Here is a 5586-nt window from a genome sequence, read left to right as displayed (position 1 = left end):
TTAATTGAAAACTTAGTTGGTGGCCAATCATCCAAGTAATCAAACAAGTATATAGCACAGTGATTAGAAATCCAACATCAAAAGAGCAATCAAAGATAAGAACAATAAACAAACTAGAGAATCATATTAAGATTTCATCATGCCCTAGCAAAATTGTTTAGTTACACATAGTCATGAATGAAAACCACAAGAAAGGTTGGAGAACATCCTAGACAAGTCGACTGAATGTCCGAGTGTTGAACCTCCGAACCTCCCTGAGAATCCTCTGAAGTCCTCCTTAAATAGCTCTCTCAAACCCTAGACTACCTCTACAACAATTACTAAAATTCCAAGGAAACTTACCCTTGGTTTCCAAAACAATAAACCCAACAAAAAGGGAAGAGATTGACTTCTTCTTTGATTAGGAAACTGGACCGCTTAATGTCTTGCAAGTTTTTCCCATGTTTCGTCCTTCAGAAAAATCTCCAAAAATATATAAATTGAAGTTTGATGTCTTAGCTTTCCAGGGCCATCTCACACGGCTCTATTAAAACTCTGTGTAATCTTCTAGACCCACTTCTTCACAGATAGCACAGTTCTCCCGAGATCATATTTCAGGTCACCTTGTCTTCAAATTTTTGGTCAATTGGCTTCATCGAAAATTCTCAAAATATTCTCCAACATTCTTCAAGGTCTTAGCTTTATTCTCCAATTGACGGTTCTTCAAAATACTCAAAATAGACCCTTTTCCATAAAAAACCATCCAAGTGCTCGAGAAAACTGAAAATGAGGAAAACAAAGTAATAAGTCCTTTTTAAAGCCAATCTTCTAACAAAAACCAAGTTTAGATAGTACTAAATTGAGAGAATATATGAGCTTATCAAAGGGCAGGAATTATTTTTGCTAGAATGAGCTAAAATGTTTTAAATCTTACACATTCATTTCAGCCAATGGTTTCTAAGTATGCGTATATTATACATATGTATATGTCTTCTAACGTTCGTTCATTTTGTAGAGATTCTGGTGTTATTTGAGTTAAAATTCAAGAGGCAATTGCTGGAAATTAGGATCATTTGAAATGGCTTGTCCATAAAGCTAAAATTAAGAGATTAATTGTCAAAATTGTTTTATTCTATTTTAAAATAAGTTGTTAGCTGAAGACCGATATTTTAGCTGGATAGGTGCATAAGAGGCTCGGGAGATTTCAGAGTTTGCAGGCTATACATTCCTAAAATGTTTTAGACACATTTCTAGTAATTGCACAACAATCAGAGATCAAAACCACGTTCATTCTTCTCTTTGAGCAAGAAGAGACATTCTCACATTCAAGCAAATAAGAGCAGTAACAAAATGGCGACTACCAGTATCTTTCCCTTAATAGGTAGCATGAGGCCTGTTTTCCAAGAGAGTGGAGCAAGCTGCATGTTCCTAATGCTCCTATATCCATCTTGAAGAAGGGATAGGACTTGGGACTTTCACCATGATCCCTATTATTTTAAGGATGTTGCGGTTATTAATAGCTTTGACCCAGTAATTCAAGTAACAAGTAAGAAGAAAGTTTCCCACGATCCACCATGGTAGAAGACCATGAAGACTATACGAAGAAGAAGAAGAAGAGAAATTCACAAACACCCACATCAAATATTGATGCCACGTCTACAAAATTTACTTCTTTCTTAGCATGACTAAGGTCAATTATCTTTAGCCCATTTATTTACTTTAAGCTTCCGTGGCTATAACCTCTATGACTATGTTTTGTTTTAGCTTGTTAAAGCAAGCCCCTCTATACATTCTAGGATGCATTACCAGTTAAAGATCCCAATGCATTCCAATGATGTGTTATTTCTTTATGTTACAGTAATATAGGTGCTTTCATTCTAGTGTTATATCTCTTGCTTTTCACATTTGGCACAAGATAAATTTTAAGTCCTTTTTCGGGATCGCAACCTCGAACCAGTAGTTTTGTTTTCTCATACTGCACACAGCTTGTTTGGTGACATGTGAGATTTGGTGCAATCCCATATCAAAATCTTTAAACTGATAACAAGTCCTTGCACACTTGAACACACACATCATCAACAACCCAAACACTCTTATCCCCAGTGACCAAAATTTGGAGATCTCATGTCCAACGCAGAAGATTGATTGTACCTCTAAATTGAGGTTCTAATGTCCTTTAATTAGGGTGTTTTAGTATTTAATTAATTTTTTTTTGTGTTTTAGCATAATTTTACTCTTACGAGTGTTTTCCATTGGTGTTATAGGAAATGGGAGCGATATGGCTATTTTTGGAGCAAATTCTACAACTGCTAGGTGACTAGTAGATTCTTGTCCAGACAACATCAAAACCCATCCGGACAGATGAAGATTAACCAAGGCAAATAAGTTAGAATGAAGAAGGCCGTCCGGACGATCAGAATACCCGTCTGGATGAGCATAGCAGATTTTGAAGGCAAATGTTAGAAGGTCGTTCGAACGACCCATATGCCTGTCCAGACAGTTTGTCGCGACCAGCAACCCATGAACAGTGTTTTAAAAAGGAAACTTGGGAAATAAAACATAAAACCTTTGGGACTTGTTTTGTACGGGTAGTTAGGACTTATTAGGGTTAGGAGACAGTATATAAACCTACTCTAAGGGTAATTTTGGTGACCTTTTGATACTTGTTTTGTTTTCTTTGCAGTTAGCCTTGCAATTGTAAAATAATTTTCTCTTCTCTCAACCTTTCATAGATTTTTCTGATTTTCTTCTCATCGATTCCTGTGTAAGCACTGATTTTAATCAGTAAATTATTGTTTATCAATAAATTATGAGAGGTTAATCTCTTTATCTAGTCTCTAATCTTTGAATAGTAGTCGTAAAGTTGGATTATTCAAGGAATGGTTTGTAGTTCTAAATATTTTCATGTGATTCGCTGCTAATTTTGATTTGGGTAATTATAAATGAGCATGTTAATACTACGATTAATATATTTGGAGTGTGAAACTAGAATGACAACTAAGCCAAGTCGTTGGGAACATTAATTCATAAAATTCAGTGTGTTGTATTCTAAGATTTCATCGATAATCTTGCAATCCGATGTATTAGCATGTTTGCATGAAAGTCTTCAAAGACCAATTCTTAACTTCGTTGATTGTTTTGTTTTGTGATTATACGAGTCTTGATAGAAAGTAGTTTGATACCTATGGAATGAATGTGGTAATGTTATGGTGCATTGATTTTTGAGTGTCGAACTAGGATGTTGGCTAGGCTAGGCCAGGCCTTTCGATTGAAAATTAAGTGCGTTACTCTTAAGCTTTCATTGTAAATCAATGAACCTGATGTCTTGTCATATTTTAATTGAGGTCATCAAAAATTATTTTTTCAATTAAACTTGTGTGATTACATGCGTTCTGCCTTGAACATGAAAACTATGTGTCTACCGAGATGGATTAGGGCTAGGTTGTTTTCATTCATAGTTTTCTAAAATCATCAGTTTTTATACACTTTCTCATGCTACCAAGTCATTTGACCTTTTTAAATTTCTGCATAAAATTTGTTGTTCTTTGCGATAAACTCTCTTACTAGTTGTTGCATTAAATTCATTCAACTTAGCATTTGTTTCCTTGTGGTTCAACTCCGAACTTTCAAATTTATTACTTGACAACCACCTTATACTTGGGGTAGTTTTTTTGTCACTTCTTGGATCAGGTCAAGTTTTTGGCAATGTTGCTGGGGAAGCATTATTGAAGTTGAAGGGTGGCTTGTAGATGCTAGCTTGTAGACGCTAATCACCATCAAATAAGGAATGTGTTCGGTCACATGACTAGGTTTACTTCGTCCCATCTTTTACTGCTTTCATATTTTAGGTTAGCATAGTTGAAAGGTTGGAAAATTCTAAAAAAAAGTACGAAAATTTGGCGAAAATGGCTAATTTAGATTCCTTTGGACGATAGATGCCACCTTGTTTGTTTGATTGGTAGTGAAAACATTGTTTGAGAGAGATTTATCCACTTTCAATTTCCACTTGCTAGTTATTCATTCTTAGTGATATTGTTGCTTTAGATTCTTGTTATACCTCATTGATTGGTTGATATCTTGCTTTGATTGACTTCTTATGAGATCTCCTTGATTGTCAAATTTGTGCTCTTTGTGCTTACTTGCAAATTGTGAAAATATGTCTTTGCCAAAAGGAAATACTAGTAGACATGGTTCTATTAGGCATGGTAGAGGGGGTAATGAAAATGCTAGTGATAATGGGAGTGTAGTTGGGGGAACATTAATATGAATGCATTGCTTAATTTGTTGTGAAATGTGAATTTATAAGATTTGTAAAATGCTCAAAATGTTCGAGTTGACATTGTGGTTCCAAATGCTCAACAAACTATTTTTCATCCTCCTAATGTGTCTCAAGTGCCTCAACATGCCAACCATGGGCATGACATGAATGTTCCACCCTTGGACTACATTCATGCTTATGAGAATTGCACTTTGTGGGAACTTACTCATCCCGCTAGGCAAGCCCGACCATCATCCATCATCAAGCCAGTGAATCAACAAAATGTGAGCTTGAAACCCTCTATGTTTCAAATGATTCCCAAATTCCACGGAATGGAATCGGAAAACCCATACTCACATGTGCATAAATTTGATTCAGTTTGCTTTACTTTTGGTGATGTTACTTGCTTTCAAGAGATTTTGAAATTGAAATTCTCCCCCTTATTTTTGAAAGACAATGCAAAGCGGTGGTTTGAGAATTTAATTTGTGGCCCTAGTCCATTGCGACTTGGCAAGCCTTTTCTTCTCTTCTCATCGCACCATTGCATTTCAAAATCAAATCATGAACTTTGCATGTAAAGAAAATGAAACCTTTTTCCAAACATGGGATAGGTTTAAAGATTTGTTATTCATATGTCCCCATCATGGCTTTCAAATGTACCAAATTGTTAACTTTTTCCATGGTTCATTGAGTCTATCTTTGAAAAAATTAGTGTATACCACGACTCAATGTGATTTTCTACAATAGGGATGATAATGAGGCTTTTTGTTTTCTTTGATGAGTTAGCGAAGGAATCTCGTTCATGTGAAAATCTTCCCATGCTTCAACATGATTCTATGCCTAGTTCTAGTAGAAAATTTACTTTGAATGAGAATGATGATATGAGAGCCAAATTGGCTTTGTTGACTAGGAAACTTGCAGCCTCCTCCATGACTCCTTGAAGGATAATGACAGCCATGATGTTGAAGTTGATTCTGCTATTTCTTTAAGAACTCTGGCCACTCTTTAGAAGTTTGGGAAGAGTGTGGCTAGCAAATCCTTTGTCAAGTGATCAGGTGATGGGAAACGGCAGAGATTGTCAAGAAAAACTCTACCCTTTGTCGTACCATCCAAGGTCTAAACAATTCCTGACTCCTTTGAGAAGGTAGCTTATTTACTTGAAATAAACTAGCCTACAGATGTTAACCTTAGCATTGATTCCTTATTTGTGGCTTGAAAGTGGCAAAGAACAGGTGATCTACTATCTCAATATACTATTATCTCCCATAGAGCAGCGATATTCTCCTATTAAGAAACTTTGCTTGAGTTTGTTCTTTGTAGCCACCAAGCTCAGACATTATATGCTGTCA

General features: G+C 35.8%; 1 non-coding gene across 1 annotated transcript; it reads right to left on the bottom strand.

Moving 5' to 3' along the window:
* Nucleotides 1-4780: 4780 nt before the first annotated feature.
* On the bottom strand, nucleotides 4781-4887 carry LOC119984901. The gene has a single exon (XR_005464999.1). It is a non-coding gene; the product is annotated as a small nucleolar RNA R71 (small nucleolar RNA).
* Nucleotides 4888-5586: the final 699 nt, after the last annotated feature.

Source organism: Tripterygium wilfordii, chromosome 18 (genome assembly GCF_013401445.1).
Source record: "Tripterygium wilfordii isolate XIE 37 chromosome 18, ASM1340144v1, whole genome shotgun sequence".
Classification (NCBI taxonomy): domain Eukaryota; kingdom Viridiplantae; phylum Streptophyta; class Magnoliopsida; order Celastrales; family Celastraceae; genus Tripterygium; species Tripterygium wilfordii.
The sequence above is the reverse complement of the archived record's forward strand: the minus strand, read 5'-3'. Positions and strand labels throughout refer to the sequence as shown.